Source organism: Pyrus communis, chromosome 16 (genome assembly GCF_041283825.1).
Source record: "Pyrus communis isolate YQ-2024b chromosome 16, ASM4128382v1, whole genome shotgun sequence".
Lineage (NCBI taxonomy): Eukaryota > Viridiplantae > Streptophyta > Magnoliopsida > Rosales > Rosaceae > Pyrus > Pyrus communis.
Genome location: NC_142580.1, coordinates 17,479,890 through 17,502,299, shown reverse-complemented (window position 1 = coordinate 17,502,299; position 22,410 = coordinate 17,479,890). Strand labels below are relative to the sequence as shown.

The following is a 22,410-nucleotide window of genomic DNA, read 5'->3' as shown; positions in this document are numbered from 1 at the left end:
GCCGAGTTGTACTTCAGTCGAAAATCGACGAGGGGGTTGTCGAAAAGGCTTACATCCTTCCTTGATGCGTAGCTCATGCCCCACAAGGTTTCGGTCGAGGCCTGGCATTTCATGATAGCTCCACGCGAAGCAATCTTTAAATTCGTGGAGCAACTTACGGAGTTCGACCCTCATGGACGATGGGAGTAACGCGCTAATAAACAATGTTCGAGGATCATCGGCCGTGCCTACGTTAACTTCTTCTAACGGGTCCTTGACTTGAGGCCGATGGTCTTCGAGTTCGGCCGGCACAGCCTGAACTTTATCGAAAGATAGAACGGGGCCGTTATCTGCTTCGGCCAGAAATTCGATTAAATTGATGCCAGAATGTGGTTGCTTGGTAATGGCGTACCAATGGGCCAGCAGACGTTCCATTGTAGATGAAACCGCGGCCTGACGCCGTTCTTGCGTGGTGTGCTCAATCATCGGCATTGATGACTAAATCTGCCAAGCCAAGTCTCGCTGAATCCTGTTAGACAGTCTCGGCGCCGACCTCAATCACTTTCTGTACCGAAATTCTCGTCGGCCGCCCATCTTCGTTAAGGCCTTGGAGGGTGATGTAGCCGACGTGATCATCGTAATAGCGAGCCTGAATCATGTTGATTTCAAATGGTTGGTTATCGGCTGGGTGGACTACGACCGATTTGCCATCCCAAAAGATCAGGACTTGGTATAGTGATGAAGGAATGTAACTGGTTTGGTGGATCCAGTTGCGGCCAAGTAATGTGTTATAGTCGGTCTTGGAATCAATTATAAAGAATGCCGTCATGTGTTGACGCCCGGCAATGCTCACTTCCAACGGGAGCACTCCTTTGGTCTGAGATTTGTCACCAACGAAGCTGCTCATAGTGATCCCTGACGGAATGAGTTCATTATCAGAACGGCGTAAAGCCTTCATGACGGATATTGGCATAATGTTGACTATGGCTCCACAGTCGACAAACACCTTAGAAATGGGAAATCCTTCGATGTGAGCCGTGACGTACAACGGCTTCAGGTGTTAGAGATTAACTGAGGGGGAGCGGGGAAATAGTTCGGCCAAAGCCGCCTTAAGGTTGTCCCTGCTTTGGGTGTCTTTGTCGTCGTCGTTTGAGACGAAATCTACTTGTGTTGCTTCCTCGGCAACCACGTCCCCGTCCAAAAAATTCGACTGGTGGGTACTTGGCTGGAATTCAGCTGGTAGGACGTGGACCATACTGATCTCCATATATTTGAGGACCGAGGGACCCATTGGATCGTGGTCGTCGTCTTCTGCAGAACTAACCACAGTAGCAGTCGACGGAACATCCTCGATTAAACTTTTGAATGCCTCGGTAAGAATCGGTATCTGAGACGTGTGAACTAGGTCGAGTGTGGGTGGGCTATTTTCCTCGACTATGTTGACTGCCGAAGACTTATGTTGGTCCTTCGTTACACGGGCTCGTTCTTCATAGGCAATACGGGCGTTCCTTGTGTCTAGATATGTATCCAACCGTGCTATCCGTTTTTCCTCATCGGCCGTGAGGCCGAATAGCGATACAGCCGAGAAAACTTCGAAATGATAGCGCAAATACTGAAGGTCTTTGAGCGAAAAGGGTAATTCGGCGGCGTCGATATCCGTGTAAGGATCGACCTCAAAACCAAGGACCTGAGCCTCCCGTATATGTTGGAACCTTGCTTTAATTGCTGGGTCGGAAGTTTTCTGGATAATTTGCTCAGCATCAGGGCAAGTTAGAGCTAAATCGAGGGCTTCCTGACACGCCTTGGGTAGTCTGTACAAGTCATTGGCGGAGTATTTCTTATGAAACTCTCGCATGTATTCCAAGGATTCACCGAGGAATTGAGGATGTAAGTTGCGCCGTATTTTGATAAACGGCTCGCGCGGTGGTAACGGAGAAAGATTCATTTCGGCCTCTTGTCTAAAGTACTCTAGACGAGCTCTCGTTTCCCCAGGCCGGAGAAGGATCTTGATACGTTTCTTAGCCTCCTCAATGGTGGTTTCGAAACCGGCAGCTGCTACTTTCTTCCCTTTGGCCAACTCGGTCATGATAGTCGGGGTTGGCCGTTAGCTGATGTTGTCCACGGCCTTTTTTGGTTGCCACTGGTTGGAAGGACTGGCCTGCGCTTGTCGCCGCGCCATGCAATCTATCCGTTGGCGGCGACGTTTTTGAGATTTAGACAGCGCCGTAGACAAGCCAGTTGGAGAATTGTAACTGTACCAGCGTTGATCCGATGTCCTGGGTGGCTTGAAAGTTTTGCGATCGGCTGGCGAGCCCAAACTGTTGGTATTGCGCGAGTAATAATCCTCATTATAGAAAGGTGCGTCGAAGTCAAGACGCCGCCTGACCGAAGCCTGGTCTTTCGGCCGCACTTGTGGGCCGAGTCAATCAAACACTTGACGTCGTGGACCGTTACCAAGTCCCTTTGATGATGTTGTAGGGGCCGTGGGAGGTGTTGAAGATGTCCCCTTCTCAGGTTCAACTAGTGTTTTACAATGGACACATAAAACCTTTGATTCATGAGTTCCGTTGGAACTTGACCTCGTCATAGGCTCATCGGCGGGTGGCATCGATTGTTCCGTAGGTGGTGCATTTGAAAATAAATCAAGCTTTAGTCTTGTTCGACCATTCCGTTGATGGATATGCTGCACCGGGACGTATTCGGCCTTCCTTTTGTGTTTAGGAAGATGAGCATCCACCATACCAATTGTTGTTGAAGGGAAGGGATTGACGTCGACCGCCATCTGCTTTTCCGGAAATTTCAACTTTCCTTTCTCGATCCAATTTTGAATTGTGTCCCGGAATACAACACAATTATTGGTTGCATGCTTATTAGAATTATGATACTTACAGTATATCTTTCCTTTTAATTCATCGGCCTTGGGGATAATATGTCCCGGCCGAAGCTTGATGATTTTTGCTGCCAATAATTGATCGAAAATTGCATCAGCTTTGGTGATATCGAAAGTGTATACTTTCGATGACTTACTCATTTCCTCGGCGGCCGAACGGGTTTTGGTGTCTTTGGAATTTACTTGAGCCAAAGCCTTGCAGACATAGGGTTTGTCTATTATTATCTCGGCCGCATCCACACTAGCATACTGAGGGTCTTCATTTTCGGCCGATGCATAGCTAACCGTGGGATTCTTATACAACGTTCCCCGGGATGGTGACTTTGATATCTTTTCTTCTCGGAGCAGATAATCATATTGTTCAACGTGTTGAGCAAGTTCGTACATATCTCGGATATTTGCCCCCAGGAACTTCTTTTTGTACTCCACGTCTAATCCGTTGAGGGCGATCCTGACGAATTCCACTTCGGGGAGTAGTACTCGGCACCAATTCCTGGCCGACTTAAACCTTGTTAGGTATTCCATTGGAGATTCGTCGGATGTTTGAGCCATCCTGGCCAACGATGATACGGACATCTCCATCCCTGGCCGATAGAATTGTTCATGGAACTTTTCGACTAACTCTTCCCAACTCTGCACGGAGTTAAGTGGAAAATTAATGTACCAGGCGAAAGTTGAGCCTGTCAGTGAAAAGTTAAACAGCCGTAATGTAGAAGTCGCTATTGACGTCTCCACATTGCGCTGTGAATCGAGCCACATGTTCTAATGAGGATAAAGACGATTCCCCGGCGAAGAGGCTGAAATCAGGGATCTTAAATCCTCGTGGGTATTCAAACCTTTCTACATAAGCCGGGTATGGATGGATGAATTTTGGAAACTTCGGCCCTTTCTTCAGGGCCGAATCAATCATTCTCTAGACTTCAGTCATGTTCACTGAAGCGGCTTCTTCTCCCTGGCTTGGTCCCTCGGATCTATTTCCTGGTCCACCTCTTCTTTCTAGGGAGATTGGTTGCGACCGGGCGGACCCTCTCTCGGCTGGTATTGGCACATTCGTCGAAAGCGGCCGAGGTGGGCCGACCTGGCCATCTTCGAAGGCTTTACTAACCAATAGTTCAAGCATTCTGGTCTGTGTATCGTTGTTACTTCGTATTGCTTCTAGCAAATCATTCATCTTTTGACCAATCGACTGCTCGACCTGACGATATTGTTCATCCAATCGTCTCCGAAGGAATGTCCTAGTTGGTGGATCGGAGCCTTCCCCACCATCGTCGTCACAATCTTCCACTATCCCTTCCACAAACATGCCCGCCGTTTGATTCGGGACTGCTGAATTGTGAGGTTGTCCGCCGAGGCAGATTTCATTTTCTCGGCGTGTTACACTTGTGGCCTCGGGCGGCGCAACAATGATCGGATTTTTTGTAGGGTGCAAATCCTGCCCAAGGCCTTGCACTGGTAAGTCAGTTGTTAACTTTCCCATGGTTGTTTTCTTCTTTGTAGACCGTGTTTCAACGGTCATGAACTCCGAACGTTTAGCACAATGTGTCTTACTGGGCGTGCCAAAATGTTGACTCAAAAAATTACAAAACCTACGTGGCGCGCAGGCCGAGTAACTAGTAAGCTAACTACGTCCTTCGGTCGAATGCAGGGCGTGCCAACTCGTCGGCCGAGCTTGGCCGAGGAGTAAAATTTGTTGATGTCGCGTTAAGCGCGTTGTTGACTTCTGTCTTGCGATTACGACCGAGGAAGGAACACTCTCGGTCTCTGGGTTCTACAGCCTAAAGACAAGGCTACTAATTCTGTGGAGTTCACAAATCGTCGGAGCCCGATTCAGTCACTGTGATTATATTCGTAAGAGTATAAGCACGTCAAATCGAGACCAAACTATATGGGCACAGGTACTCAAACGTGATGTATGTCTTGATGGTAAACGTAGTTCGGCCGTCGGAATGTCGAACCCTGAAACTTACTTGCGAGTATCCAATCATAAAACCACTCGGCGTCCAGTACGCCGAGTAATGCAATTCGTAACACCTGACTATGCCAAGAAGGCTAGTAAGGTGACCTCTGCCAACAAAGGTTCAAAAACCTTTCTCGGCCGAGACTCAGATAGATAACCGGTCGACCTCGACGCAGTGCTGTTTATCCAAACTGAAGATGCTTCTCGGTCGGCTGATTCTGCGGCAGCAGTGCTGTTTATCCAAACTGAAGATACTCGCCGGGCGCTTCCACAGTGCTGTTTATCCAAACTGAAGGTGTGTCGGCAGGAAAAGAAAAGGAAAAATCTCAAGGTGTTTGAGAAGTTGTGCGCAGGGCAATTGTATGCTGATTTGAAGGGGGTTTTCTGTTGCATGATTTCTTGTATTTATAGCACCCATTCCTTGAAACCAATTCTGATTTGGATTGGGAGTCCTTGCCCCATTTCGACTCTAACTCGAACAAACTTACTCCCACTGGGATTCTGAATTTTCCTTCTTTTCGAGACTCCATTCCTTGCCGTTCGAGAATCCTGGTCACACTAGGACTTCCTTGACCTTTTCTTTTCATCCGGACTACTTAGGATAGGATTTGGCCGACCCTGCCAGCTGGCCCGGGATTTATTATTCAGCCCATAGTATTTGTCATTACCTTGGGCCGAGCACATCCTGCTGCTCGGCCCAACAATAGTATTTTGGGCCCAAACAATATGACACATCAATTAATAATTTTTCTAATTAATTGTTGATTATTGCATAATTTGCCACATATTATAATATATTGATGTGTAAATACGTGATCTCTCTAGCATTACTCTGTATGTAGTCATATCTAAGTAGACAAATGTTTGTTCGTCAAGCAAGCATGTTAATCAAAACCATATGCTTACATTAAGAAGTAAGGAGAATAATCAAAACCACTAGTTAAATAGATTAATCGTGTCAACATACAGAGATCATTATTTTAATTAACAATTATAGAGCAACATAATACTCTCTGATAAAATAATGCTTATATTATTTTATAACATATTTATTGATTATACACTTCGAAATATAGAACTTAATCAATAGAAATACTAGATTAGTAACCAAGACAACATATCTTCGATCTAGTTAGCCAATTAGCAGGGGAAGAAAACAATGCATGAATAAAATTAAGGCTTTTTAGTCAAAATGGTCCTTGAGATTTGCATAACACATCACTTTGGTCTCTGAGATTGAAAATCAATAGAAATGGTTCCTAAGATTGTCCACCATCCATTATATTGGTCCTTCCGTTAAAAACTCCGTTAAGTGTCCCGAATCTATTGGCCGAACATTTGGGCAATTTTCAAAGCTTCGAGCTAGCCACTTTCGAGCTATTTTCAGCCAAATCACGGTGAATTAGCCATCAAGAAAGGTATCATTCTCTTCATCTCGTTGATAAGTATGATTTTCGTTTTTTGAATCACTTGATTTTGTTGAGTATTGAAGAAGTTATGAACGTTGAAAGTTAAACCAATTTCCCGCGAGTTTTTCCACGGACCAATCACCTTTTAGCCTATTTTCCGGCCATCTTCGGCTACCATTGGGCTTCCAAATGGTTTAATCTTATTCTACACTTTCCTATTTTTATTTTGATATATTATGGGTCTAATTTGGTTAAGAAACGATTGAGTTACGAAACTTTGAAAATTGCCCAAACTCCCGGCCAAGAGCTCCGGGACACTTAACGGAGTTTTTAACGGAATGACCAAAATAACGGATGGTGGACAAACTTAGGGGCCATTTCTATTGATTTTCAATCTCAGTGACCAAAGTGATATGTTATGCAAATCTCAAGGACCATTTTGGCTATAAAATAAACCTAGCACGCATGGCCAGCCAAAAATGAAAAAGGCAAGCAAACTAAAACTAATTATAAGTGTAGAAACTGAATTTCCTTGATTATTACACAATCAATATACAGTATACACACACACACACACACACACACACACACAAGTGAGTAGCTATTACTCTACGGTTACATCTTAAAGACCATAAATATACACATAAATATGGAGTTACAACATAACAGACAATTGGCCAATATTCTATAATTAGTGTCATTAACTATTGTAACTCCCTAACATCCCCCCCCCCGGGGGAAACTTGACATTGGCAAAGAGACAAGTTTGGAAATAAGACGCCCAAAACGATCAGCAGACAATCCCTTGGTAAAAACATCTGCTAGTTGATGAGTAGAAGGGATAAAGCAAACTCGATGACTATCCGAAATGACACGTTCTTGGACAAAATGATAATCAATAGCAATGTGTTTAGTGCGAGCATGAAAAATGGGGTTGGCAGCGAGATACGTGGTAGCTAAATTGTCACAATTAAGAATAATTGGATGTGTGAGATAATGCCGAAGTTCATGGAGAAGACCTTAAATCCATATAGTATCTGCACATGCATATGCTAAGGCTTGGTACTCAGCTTCGACACTCGAATGTGAAACAGTATGTTGCTTTTTTGCACTCTAGGAAATTAAATTAGGTCCGAAAAAGACACAATACCCAGTAGTGGACCGAAGGGTATCAGGACAACCTGCCCAATTCGCATCCGAATAGGCAACAACAAAGGAGGAATTCGTAGAACAGCGAATAGGGAGGCCATGTCCAAGTGTACCTTTGAGATAACATAAGGCGTTTGACTACTTCATAGTGAACATTAGTAGGAGATCCAATGAACTAAGATACATGTTGTACAACATACGAAATGTCGGGACGAGTCATGGTGAGATATTGGAGAACACCGACAATCTGTTGATATGGGGTGGGGTCTGACAGGGAAGTACCATAAGTGCAAAAGAGGCTGCCCTTAGACGACATGGGTGTAGAAACCGATTTACATGCAAACATGTTACTGCGTTGAAGGACATCAAGAGCATATTTAGCCTGATTAAAATGAACACAACCTTTCTCATATGTAACCTCAATACCAAGAAAGTAATGAAGTCGGCCAAGGTCCTTAATGTCAAATTCAGTGCCCAAGGTATTGCTAAAAGTTTGTAAATATGACTGACTGCAACCTATGAGCACAATGTCGTCAACGTAGAGAAGCAAAATCATCTTATGAAATTGATCCTAATATACAAACATGGAATCATCAGAGCGGCTTTGAGTAAAACCAACACGAATCAAGAATGAACTAAAACATTGAAACCAAGCACAAGGTGCTTGTTTAAGACCATATATAGCCTTGTGAAGTTTGCAGACATGATTTGGTCGGCTGGAATCAACAAACCTAAGAGGTTGTTTCATATAAACTTCCTCAGATACGGTGCCATGGAGAAAAGCATTCTTGACATTGAGTTGTCGAATGGACCATCCGGAACTAACTGCAAGACTTAGCACGATTCGAATGATATTTGGTTTAATAACCGGCCTGAATGTATCAAAATAATTGACCCCATATTGTTGGTGAAATCCCTTAGCCACAAGACGTGCTTTGTGACGCTCAACAGTGCCATCGAATCGTCGTTTGACTTTAAAAACCCATTTACAGCCAACTAGGTTTTGTGTGGAGAATGGAGGAACCAAGGACCAGGTACCTTGTTTGAGAAGAGCATTGAATTCATCATGCATGACTTGCTTCCACACTAGAGATCGAGCAGCTTGAGTGTAACATGTGGGTTCAACATTAGAGGTGAGTTGTCACGCCCAGATCCCGACATACGTCAAGGATGGACACATGACGTCACCCAAAAACTCATATAACTCACATACCCCATCTCAGGAATATGGCAATCACTATTCGAGAATCAGATTGCAAAGAAATCTTTCGTTTACTTTAAGGTTGCATCTAACCTCCTCGTTAGACTGCCTACGTACCCTCAATAGGGATCAAGCCATTCGTAGTTCACTATTCACAAAATCAGACGTTTATCCCACTAAGTCCAAGCAGAAAAGCATAGCCTTCGTCAATCATTCGATATAACCTAACAACATGTAATTCCTGGACTCAGCTACATAACCAATCCCCATGAAAACATGATATCTCTACCATCCAACATATAAATCATTATGTCTCATCATAACATCGCAATAAGAGCCGACTAACACAAAACCATCCTCTAGCCGCATTAATTAATTAATTTGATCATCATTCTCATATCTTCTAAATTCATTCCTTATGAAATCATAATCGAATCATCAAAATCCCAAAAGAGTCACTCAGACGTACAACATCTTTTCTAACTCAATTACAAGACTCTCGAAACCATTGACACAAATATATATATATATATATATAAACTAAGGCTAAAGTTCCATAATTAGGCCAAGCCTACGTCTCCAAACAATGGAATTTTAGGCCACCCCACGAAATTCAACAACCTCGGGTTCCGAACCACTCAACGGAACCAAACCAAATAGGATCGCCTAAAAATGTACCATGTACAACCAATCGTCATCACCTTTAGAATGCATATGGTCCCCCATCACGGATAAACCAAGCAAGACCATAGGCATAAACTCGTCGTGCAGGCAGTGATCACCTATAGCGGATATACCAAGCACGATCACCCCTAAATACATATGGTCCCCCATCACGGATATACCCAGCAGGACCATCCATGTACCATAACTACGTGGTGCAATCTCATCATCACACATTAAACATAATTATACGTATACCTACTATTGATTCCACATATCAACCAGCATCTAGTCATATGGAGCACAACCCAAGGAATTCCCTCAATTACTATTTCTACTAAATTACCTAACTCATCTCCTAACTTTCATCTCCATCTCATGCTAGGTACTGGTGCCAAGTCCAAATAGGTATTCAGTTGGCAATCATATCCAAATAATTATCAAACAATATTTAGATCCCATAATTGTCATAACATTCATCATAATTATCATTCACATCATTAAAAAGTTAATTAAACATATATATATATATCACAAACATCATCACTACACAAGCCAAATCATATTTAATTAGCATAGGTCTACGATTAAATATATTAATTTCACATTTCAATAGAAATCATATTTATAAGACCAATTCATATTCACAAATGATACTAATATAAAAAATTAAGATAATAATCATATTTCATATATTCAAGTCGCTATCTTACCAATATAGACCCACTAGCTTTCAATTAGTCCCGTAGTACTAATTTTAATATTTAGAACGCTCCGAGACGGGTTAACCACAAGTCAACTCTCGGTTAACAATAGGGTCCACAACTCCGCGTAATTTGATCCTGAAGGTCTGTACATCGGATTTTGAATCAATAACTTCCCATAGTCCACATTATGTTCCTAGAACAACATACTAAAATTTCATCACGATCCAATGGTCGAATCTTCGCCAATCACCAATTCTAGTGGCGTTCGACATTTTATTTTACAAACTTACAAATCCAATTAGGGAAGATCCGTATGTTGGATTCCCAATCCGTAAGTTTATATGATCCACAAATATTATTTTCTATAACGCATTAAGGTTTGGTGACAATCCAACGGTCGGATTGTCGATTCACACTTTTACCAACTGACGTATCGTCGAGAATTTAGGTTCCAACCATCAACTTACATCATACAATTACCAAAACTGAGCTCAAGGCATCTAATTTACCCTAAGAATGACATCGACGGCCCCCTTGCCACGCACCACCGCACGCGCCACCATGGGTGGCGGTCGGCCGCCCCGACTCGCCGGAAAAATCCAACTATTTCCAAAAATTACCAAATTTTACAGAAATGAAGATCTCAATGAGTAGAGTAAACTTTATACATGCGGCCAAGGCCAATTTGACTTGAAAAGACCCCAAACTGGCAACGAACCACTGGAACCCTAAGGTGGGTGTGCTTCGAATTCAGCTTCCAATCGAACTCTGATGCCTCCAACACCTCTTAGGCTTTGTTCCTGGGGTTGAGGGAAGTCTTTTGATGGTGGTCATGGACAGTGAAACTTGCCGAAGCCACCGGAAAAAGGGATAAAGCCACCAGAACACCCGTGGGTTTATGGCTTCGAACTGGAAAAATGGGAAAGAAATTGGGAAATCTATCACTACAAAGGTGTAGGGCTCATCAAGATCTTTCCATGGACACCAAGATCACCCAAAACAGAAATTGGATGGAGGAGATATGGCCGGGTCAAAAATGGTGGTTTGCGGGTCAAAAATGACCCATTTCGGGTCTCTCCTTTCCCCTCCTTTCTCCTTCCCCCCATTGGTCACTCCTCCCCTCCTTAAAAATCTGATCGGTGCCCTTTTTATTAAACTAACTTAACCTTTAACCCATATGTGGGAATTAAATATTTCCCACAATCTATAGTTCACAATTTCAAACGTCTGTAACTATACCGTTATAATTCGGACTTGAAAACGTATTTCGCCTATGCATTCGTGGGTTCGAGATCTATTCAAAAATATTACTTCTGACTTGAAAAGGTCAACAAGTAAATAATAATTTTCCAAACTTCACTTCTCGTTACCAGTTTAATTGAAATCTAATTTCAAATAAATTAATGTAAAATCTCAATAATACAAATACGTAGATTATAATAATGAAATCCGGAAACAATATTCACCAATGCCACATATTTAATAGATAAGAATGCCAGAATGACATTCACACTTTCATGATACTTGAATTTGACTATCATCAAGTTCGACAACATCGAACCACAACTCACCATTTCAATTATCTTCGTTTCAAGACGTTCTCAACACCAAATCTTGGTACAAGCACAAAGAATGCCACATTTAATAAGAACTCATCAATATTCTCATGATTCTGGCAACCAAACCAACCAAATTTATAATTACAACCTTCCTTATCATTCCAGTTATAGTGAATAAAGTCATAACCTCAGCCTATGAGTTTATTCAAGCTCAAAATAACTAAAACAACGAAAAAGAAAGAAGAAAAAAAAAATCATCGTGATCCTCACTCATATACTTAGATTCCCAGCAACATTTATTGGCAGAATAATTATCAGGAATTCTAGCCATACACATTGGCAAAATAATTATCAAACATCAAGCCGCAATCCACATTGGCTAGATAAATATTAGAATTTCAAGCCAAACCATCAGAATTGGCAAATTGCATATATAAAAAAAAAATTCCAACCACATTCATTGGAATTCCAAATCACAATTATTAAAATTTTCAGCCATAATTATAATGGCCATAAGATTTGGAAATGTCTAACCATAATCATCATTGGAGAAGCAATGATTTCATCATCTTTTTTCTTTTATCCCCATAAATATTGGGTCTTGGTGCCCACTCATCCATTTCTAACATTCCATGGCCTTGATTGCCCAATTCAACATTTCTCAATTGCATAGATATAATACGACCTTTCTATCTACTTAACACAATTGCACAATCATCTTAACGTTCAAAATTTTAATATCGCATAACATAATATCAACCAAGAGCAATGTCACATAAGCAACACAAGCCTTCAAACCATCAAGGTCAAACGGTTAGGTAGCGTCTCGTCAGAGTTACACATTACCTTACCCCAAAAACCGTTGCAAGCCGATCAATGAATCTCACGTGTAGTCCAACCCTGTAACTCAATTAAATTCTTTCGTCATACCAGTACAAAAATACATCAACTTTAAATTTTGTTAGTCAATCTATTATCATGTCATCAATCACCAGAACTCAAAACAATTGGCTATCAACAAGAAACACATAGTTGCAAAAATACATCATGGAATTCAATAAACGTGAATCATTAGATTTCAGGGCCACCTAACAAACCACACAACATTCAACATTTCCATTTCATCAATCAGATAAATCACTATATTTCAACATAATACCAAAATTCATAGCATGTAACATATCAAAGAACCAACGAAGCATAGTTTTATTCTCAAGCCATATTGATCCACTAATCTATTCATGATAATAACAATCACATCCAACATCATTCCACAATCACTCCAATTACTCATCTCCATGAATCAAAGATGCACAACATTAACGCCTAACTACATCAATCTATCAATGAAATAACATATCATTTCACGAATTTAATTAAAGAACTCTACATAAATCCCCACTTGGATTATAAATAATAACATGGTGAATTTCATTTATTTTCACAAGTTCTACTATGATTACTCCCCATTTACTCAAATCTAGGGTCAGACTAACCTTATGAGAATAAGCAAGAGCAAGAATTTCGAACAACTCAACGAAATCCAAAATATCTAGTGGTTTCTCGTAATCTACCCAAATCTATCACATGTATAATCCATGCCTACATCATGAGAATGGTGCACTAGCCAACCAAAACTCAGATAACTGCAAAGCTCGAGTGAAGGACAATAATCCAAGTATGTAATACAATTAATAAAACCAGCCATCAATCACAATTTATAAACCTTGTATATAAATCATTCATAAGAAATCAATATCAAACCTTTGAAAACTCTGAAGGAATCACCTAGACATCTAACGGTTCGTCTGAAACAAATCACAATATCTCACAACCATAATCTCATACAACACAATGAAAAGTAGGGCTAGAGGGATGCAATTCGGCCGAAGCCTACATAAGTAACAAAACAAGAAGTGGCCCCCCAAAGCAGATTTACCAAGTAGAGCCACCCTTAAGAAAGTAACCAAGCAGGCAGTGACCCCCCCAATGCAGATTAACCAAGCAGAGTCACTCCTACAGCTATTAGGAAGTGATCACCCAATACGGATTAACCAAGCATGATCACTCCTAAGCATACATGGCCATAAGGATCGCCCAACGCGGATTAACCAAGCGCGATCCATGCATATAGTATGGTCCCCCAATGGGGAGTAACCAAGCAGGACCACTAGTGACCCCCCAATATAGATTAACCAAGCAGGGTCCTAGGCCACTACTAGCCGTCAATTTACAAAACATTTCAATATGTAATTCGAATCACTTTTCCCCAAATATTCCCAATCCATGAATCAAATCACATTTAATAAAATAGATCGATGGCCAATTATAAAAGAATAACATTTTAACAGAAAACCTATTTATAAAACCAAGTCATATCCAGGATAACAATTATGAAAACAGAGTAATCACCAATATCACATAAATTAAAGTCACTCACAGAGACAAGGCCGCAAAGCTTCATTAAGTCTCTATTAACACTAATTTTAGAAATTCAAAGGGTTTAAGACCCGTTGACCAAAGTAATACCAATGTAAATCTTAATTCCCATATATATAAACATACATCATATGAATGCATCTTTATGCATAAAAATTGTGAAATCATGTAACCATATGCATATCGTAATTCATGCCAGCAAGACTCGATAAGATTGCATGTCATAGAGTAGGATTATTTGCTCTGATACCATTAAAATTGTCACGCCCCGATCCCGACATATGTCTAAGATCGACACGTGACGTCACCCAAAAACTCATATAACTCATATACCCCATCTCAGGAATATGGCAATCATAATTCGAGAATCAAATTGCAAAGAAATATTTCGTTTACTTTAAGGCTGCATCTAACCTCCTCGTTAGACTGCCTACGTACCCTCAATAGGGATCAAGCCATTCGTAGTTCATTATTCACAAAATCAGACGTTTATCCCACTAAGTTCAAGCAGAAAAGCATAGCATTCCTCAATCATTCAATATAACCTGACAACATGTAATTCCTAGACTCAGCTACATAACCAATCCCCATGAAAACACAATATCTCTCCCATCCAACATATAAATCATTATATCTCATCATGGCATCGCAATTCACAATGCACATCATATTTAAGAGCCGACTAACACAAAACCATCCTCTAGCTGCATTAATTAATTAATTTGATCAAAGTAAAACAATCATTCTCATATCTTCTAAATTCATACCTTATGAAATCATAGTTGAATCATCAAAATCCCGAAGGAGTCACTTAGACATCCAACATTCTTTCTAACTCAATTACAAGACTCTCGAAACCATTGACACAAATATAAATATATATATATATATATATATATATATATATATATATATATATATATATATAACTAAGGCTAAAGTTACATAATTAGGCCAAGCCTGCTTCTCCAAACAATGGAATTTTAGGCCACCCCACGAAATTTAACAACCTCGGGTTCCGGACCACTCAACGGAACCAAACCACATATGATCACCTAAAAATGTACCATGTACAACTAATTGTCATCAACCTCTAGAATGCGTATGGTTACCGATCATAGATAAACCAAGCAAGACCATAGGCATAAACTCGTCGTGCAGGCAGTGATCACCTATAGCGGATATACCAAGCATGATCACCCCTGAATACATATGGTCCCCCATCATAGATATACCCAGCAGGACCATCCATATACCACAACTACGTGGTGCAATCTCATCATCACACATTAAACATAATTATACGTATACCTGCTATTGATTCCACATATCAACCAGCATCTAGTCATATGGAGCACAACACAAGGAATTCCCTCAACTACTATTTCTACTAAAGTACCTAATTCATCTCCTAACTTTCATCTCTATCTCATGCTAGGTAATGGTGCCAAGTTCAAATAGGTATTCAGTTGGCAATCATATCCAAATAATTATCAAACAATATTTAGATCCCATAATTGTCGTAACATTCATCATAATTATCATTCACATTATTAAAAAGTTAATTAAACACATATATATCACAAACATCATCACTACACAAGCCAAATCATATTTAATTAGCATAGGTCTATGGTTAAATATATAAATTTCACATTTCAATAGAAATCATATTTATAAGACCAATTCATATTCACAAATGATACTAATATAAGAAATTAAGATAATAATCATATTTCATATATTCAAGTCGCTATCTTACCAATATAGACCCACTAGCTTTCAATTAGTCCCGTAGTACTAATTTTAATATTTAGAACGCTCCGAGACGGGTTGACCACAAGTCAACTCTCGGTCAACAATAGGGTCCACAACTCTGCGTAATTTGATCCTAAAGGTCCGTACATCGGATTTTGGATCGATAACTTCCCACAGTCCACATTATGTTCCTAGAACAACATACTAAATTTCATCGTGATCCAACGGTCGGATCTTCGCCAATCATCAATTCTAGTAGCGGAATTAGGGAAGATCCATATTTCGGATTCCCGATCCGTAAGTTTCTATGATCCACAAATATTATGTTCTATCACGCATTAAGGTTTGGTGAAGATCCAACGGTCGAATCGTCGATTCACACTTTTACCAATTAACGTATCGTCGAGAATTTAGGTTCCAACCATCAACTTATATCATACAATTACCAAAATTAAGCTCAAGGCATCTAATTTAGCCTAAGAATGACATCGACGGCCCCTTTGCCACGCATCGCCGTGGGTGGCTGTCGGCCGCCCCGACTCGCCGGAAAAATCCAACTATTTCCAAAAATTACCAAATTTTACAGGAATGAAGATCCCAATGAGTAGAGTAAACTTTATACCTGCGGCCAAGGCCAATTTGGCCGGAAAACACCCCAAACTGGCCATGAACCGCCGGAACCCTAAGGTGGGTGTGCTTCGAATTTGGCTTCCAATTGAACTCCGACTTTTCCAACACCTCTTGGGATTTGTTCCTGGAGTTAAGGGAAGTCTTTTGGTGGTGGTCATGGATGGTGAAACTTGCCGGAGCTACCGGAAAAAGGGATAAAGCCGCCGGAACACCCCTGGGTTTGTGGCTTCAAATTGGAAAAATGGGAAAGAAATTGGGAAATCTAACACTATAAAGGTGTAGGGCTCATCAAGAGCTTTCCATGGACACCAAGATCACCCAAAACGGAAGTCGGATGTAGGAGATATGGCCGGGTCAACAATGGTGGTTCGTGGGTCAAAAATGACCCATTTCAGGTCTCTCATTTCCCCTCCTTTTTCCTTCCCCCCATTGGTCACTCCTCCCCTCCTTAAACATTTGATTGGTTCCCTTTTTATTAAACTAACTTAACCTTTAACCCACATGTGGGAATTAAATATTTCCCACAATCTATAGTTCACAATTTCAAACGTCTGTAACTATACCATTATAATTCAGACTTGAAAACGGCTTTTGCCTATGCGTTCGTGGGTTCGAGATCTATTCGAAAACGTTACTTGTGACTTCAAAAGGTCAACGAGTAAATAATAATTTTCCAAACTTCACTTCTTGTTACTAGTTTAATTGAAATCTAATTTCAAATAAATTAATATAAAATCTCAATAATACAAATACGTAGATTATAACAGTGAAATCCGAGAATGGTATTTCACACGAGTAGTGTGGTCAGGGCATGAGAGAGAGGGTAATGGGTGGACAAATTGGCATATTTAGGATTTGGTTTAAAGATTTTTTATTTAGAACAAGTTTGAATAAAAGATGGACGACTGGAGATTGGTGGGACGGGTGATGTATCAGGAATAGGGGTGCTGGAAGGCGGTAGATGCAAGATGGGTTCTGAAGAAGTTGTAAATGGGAGAGATTGGTTGCTAGGCACGGGTTGAGGAGTCTGGTTAATAGGGTTAGGAGTTTGGTCTATTTGATGAATTGGAGTCGAGACAAAAATAAGACTTGAGTCTTGTGTTGTAGTGTTGGGCCTTGGAAAAGAATTTTGGTCCAAGCAAAAGTCAACAGGTAAAAGGACAAAGTCGGTGCTCATGACAGGTACGGAACGGTCAGTAGCACCAAAATAAAATTTGGCTTCATGAAAATTCACATGACAAGAAGTGTAAAGTCGACCCGTAGGAGGATGTAGACAACAGTAGCCTTTATGATGATCACTGTAACCTACAAAGACACACTCAAGACAGCGGGGTTGTAATTTGTTAGAAACATAAACACCAAGAAATGGGTAACATACACACCCAAATGTCCGAATGAATGAGTAATCTGGATTGTGAGAGAACAATTTTTTATATGGAAAAGCCCATTCAAGTACCGGAGTCGGAAGTCGATTGATCAAGTAAACGGTTGTACAAAGGGTTTCAACCCACAAATGATGAGGCATTTGAGCAGTAAGAAGAAGAGTACGACTCATGTCAGCGATATGATGATGCTTTCGTTCAGCTAAACCATTTTGTTGAGGTGTGTGTGGACAAGAAAAATGATGCACAATTCCAGTAGTGGCATAAAATTGCTTAAATTGGAAGTTATCATATTCCTTACCCCCATCACTTTGGATTTGTTTAATGGACAAAGAGAATTGATTTTTTGCATACATGAGAAAGTTGGAAAATGACCTAAGACTTCAGATTTGAGACGCATTGGAAAAATCCAAGAGAAGTGAGTATAATCATCCGTAAATAAAACATAATAACGAAACCCAGAAGTAGAAATAACAGGAGACATCCAAACATCCGAATGTATTAATTCAAAAGGAGCAATAGAACTATGTTCATTAGAAGAAAAAAGAAGCCTAATAGATTTGGCCAAGGCACAATGGCTACAAAATTGACTTGCCAAACATTTAGAATCTAAAAAGGACTGAGAAACAAGTGTGCGAAGCACTTTATTGGACGGATGGCCGAGACGATGATGCCAAACAGAAGATGACACGGCTATAGAAACAAGTGCAACCGGTGAGGTAGACAAGAGTGTTGGAAGAACAGGAAAAAAACCATCCTTACGTTGGTACTGAAAAAGAAGAACTCCAGTGGTTAAATCATGAATTGTATAGCCCCATGGAAAGAATGTAATGCTAACATGAGAATCCTTAGTATATTGAACAACGGATAACAGATTTTTATGTAAGGAATGAACACGAAGAATATCAGAAAGACAGAAGACATAAGTACCAGAAGTGAAAGAGACATTACCAGAATGAGTGATGGGGAGGGAAGTGACGTTACCAATAACAACTAGGTCAGAGGAAGACTCTAGAATTGAGGTAGAAGCCGAGCATGCATCATGAGTCATATGATTGGTAGCTCCAGAATCAAAGTACAAATTAAGGTCGGTTAAAGAGGCAATATGCATACCAGCAAAAGCACGAGAATGAGGACACCGAGCAGCAAGATGACCATACTGTTGGCAATTTCAGCATTGTCGAAGAGGAGGCGGAGGGCCTAAGAGGCCTTAAGAAGGAGCCGGGTTGTGTGGCAGGCGAACATGACCATATCCTTGTGCAAAGGCAACAGTAGGAAAGCGAGTAGGTTGAACACGGGTACGAGGGGTGTGGGGTCCGCGTGGATTACGAGTAGAGAGAAAAGCATTTGGTTGAGCGTTGGGAGTCATCCACCCCACACGGCCAACTCTTGTTGAGCCTCAAAGGATAAAAGACGAGTACGAAGATCAGAAAAACTAGGCAGTGGTGGAAAATGAAGAATAGTCGTAACAAGCATGCCATATTCGGGACCTAAACCACGAAGAACAAAAGTGACCAAATCAGATTTGGATACAGGGTCATTGATGGCAGTCAGTTGATCCGCAAGATTCTTAGCATGAGCAAGGTAGTCGAAGATCAACTTGGTACCTTTTGTGATGGAGAAAAGATGAAACTTCAGTTGAGCCCCATTAGCAAGAGATTGCTGCGAAAAGTTCTATTGAAGACAATCCCAAATATCCTTGGAGGTAGAGAGACCTACCACTTAAGGAAGAATAGTTTCAGACAAGAAAAGTAATCAAGATTAGGTTGGGAATCTTGTGAGGCAACTGGAGGGTCAGAGGACTTGTCAGAAGAGGAAGTGGGAGCAAGAGTGACAGGTGGACATGGGAAAGAACCATCAACAAAACGCCAAAGATTTTGACCAAGAAGGAAAGGTTTGACTTGGCTTTCCCATATTAGATAATTGGTGTCAGTGAGTTTCACATTCGCAACTCAATGACATATACATATTCATATTCGCAACTTAATGACATAACTAAAACATATACATATTCGCAACTCAATTGTCATCGGAACTAGATGAATTCATTCCTCTGTTGAATTAAGGCTCCCTACGTCCATGAAACATTGTAACCGGACGGCCCATCAATAATAATGCTTCTTAAAAAAGCTTTTCTTCTCAATCACAATGATAAGAATTAAATAATACCATTATTTTGCAGTGGTTGCAATTTTCTTAATTATGTCTTAAAATATTATTACTATGTTCCTAGGCTTGAAGGCCAGCTATGCACACATATATTCTTAATTAGGTATCGATATAGTGCCTGGTACATCATTATCCAATATCAAAGTCAGAATACACATAATTAAATATACCACTGATCAAACACCGCGTTATGCGTTGAAACATAATCAGCAATATTTTTTAATATGGAGTAATTTAATCATAAGCATGCAGAGCATGACTGATCCATTATATTATGCTGGCAATTTTTGTTAAATGCTGTGATTGGATAGTTTTTCATTTCTACACAAGGCTATATAGTCAGTATTAATTCGCGAGCTTATTTATTTTTCTTTTAAGTGTGGAAAATGACATACAATACAACAATGTTTTTGACAGTGTGGCTTTTGTAATATTTTGTTAAAGGTATCTTCTTCCTTACACTTCCTTCCTCCCCATAGAAGATGACGATCATCCTCTACAACGTCACGAAAGGAAGAAAACGAGAAGGGGAAAGGTTGTGGAGACTCTCATATTCTCGCAGCTGTCGTATCTGGCCATCTTTATCATCTTAGTATGCATAACTGAGCAGAAAAAGAAAAAAGAAGATCCCCTCAATTTCAATGTTTTGAATATCGTAATTGAAGTCATCAAGTGAGATAAAGAGTAAGACAATGTTTCGAACCTTAAACAACTTTTTAATCGAATTTTATTTGTCATCCATGATAATTCGGGGATCCTGTCTTATGGGACCCACTTCATGCCAGCGAGTTGATAAAATGTTGAGAACAACTTTGAGTTATGTAGCAATGTTAATTACGGAGTAAACTTGCCTGTTAACTATATTTTGTTAATTATGGACTCTTGAGTCTCGACTTCATCCTATTATATGTTATAATAAAAATCAATAGATTAGTTCACTATTATATAGGGATCACATGAAGTTATTTTTATAGCTGTCTTTTACTTTAATGTTTTACAATTAAAACACTTTTGCTAATTTAACATGATCTTTTTCTCCCGCCGTGCTTATGGAAATGTAGGGTTCACAACTGGTTACAGTTGCAAACGACAGCTAAACCCTAATGTCAATTGCTAGGACAAATGGTATCGGTTTTCAGGAAGATGAAGCGATGAGGGCAAAATGGTTCTAATGGCAGTTATGTTTTTTGGAAGACTTGAGATACTTAATATGGAGGGAGGGAGAGCATGGAAGCTCCTGTAATTGAAATTTAGAAGCAGTGAATGATGGAAGAAAAAGAAAAGTAAGCGTAAAATATACACGGCACTTTTTTTAAGAACCTCAATTGTACGAGAAACTTATACGCATTGGTATATTTTTTTTTTTTATTTGCTGGCTCATTGGGTAAAGGTTTGATTGTCAAATAGTAAATGATAATTTATTTTAATTTCAATTAACTTAATTTGTGAAGGAGTTCTAAATTCAAAACTCAGACAAGGTTAATCACATTCAATAAGCTAAAAATGATTTGGGCCTTAGAGCAAGCGTAATAGATGCATTATTGCCAACTAGATTGCAATCTAGCCTAAAATGAGGTTTTTGACATTGAGGCATTCCAACCCAGGTAAGAAGGAGCAATTTGAATCTCCTTATCGACATTGAGCTTAACACTTGGTATATCTGGAATTGTTTGGGCCTAAAACATTGGGCCTAGGCCGAATGAAGTTATAAACTTGAAATGGTTTGGGGGGTTCTCGGCCAGCTCTTAATCCTTTAAATTAGGCCGAGTCCATCACATAGTGTGACGGCCGTCCTAAGAGAAGAAAGGCTCTTGAGGGATCAGGATGAAGAGTGATTCGCCCGATTCCTTCCATAAGTAAAATTGTTTAGTATCAAGAAGAGTTTTGAGAACATTCGTACCATTCCAAGAATCAAGGCTCATGTTTGATCAGACTGGGAGTGAATCAAATGCAGAAAGAGGATTGGGTTCAGAGTCCTAGTTCTAATATGAGTGGGCAAAGGTTGTGCATGGATTAGGCCCATCTAATAAGGGATTGGATCAGGAGATGCCGAGGAGTTACAGTCCTGGTAGAATTCTACTTCGGTGTGAGTGATCAACATGAATCCACCCCAATAAATAGAAGTGGCTTTGCAACACTTAAAGGACCTTCAATTCAACACATAAACGCCCTGCGCAAATTCTCGCTCGATGTGGAACCCTCTCAAACCTTTGAGAAAACACTAACTTCCTTGACTTCGTCAACATACCTTCAATTTAGATTAACAGCATGGTAATAACAACCTGCGACATCTTCGTTTAGATTAACAAAACTGGTGCCGTAGAATCATGCGATCGAGGAGCATTTTCAGTTTGGGGTAACAACACTGCTTCAAATTCAGCTGGTTATCTATCCAAGCTTCTATCAATAGCGAGTCTTCGGTTTTCTTATTGAAATAGGTCATTTCATTATCTTTCTCGACGAAGTGAAGTGTTACTAGGTTACTCAGTGTTTGGCACATTGAAAGTTAACCCTATTT

The 22,410-nt window shown here is 40.2% G+C and overlaps 1 pseudogene; it reads left to right on the top strand.

Annotated features, from left to right (window-relative positions):
• Positions 1–21,135, top strand: part of LOC148690076 (cation transporter HKT1;3-like) — a 29,998-nt pseudogene extending 8,863 nt beyond the window's left edge.
• Positions 21,136–22,410: the final 1,275 nt, after the last annotated feature.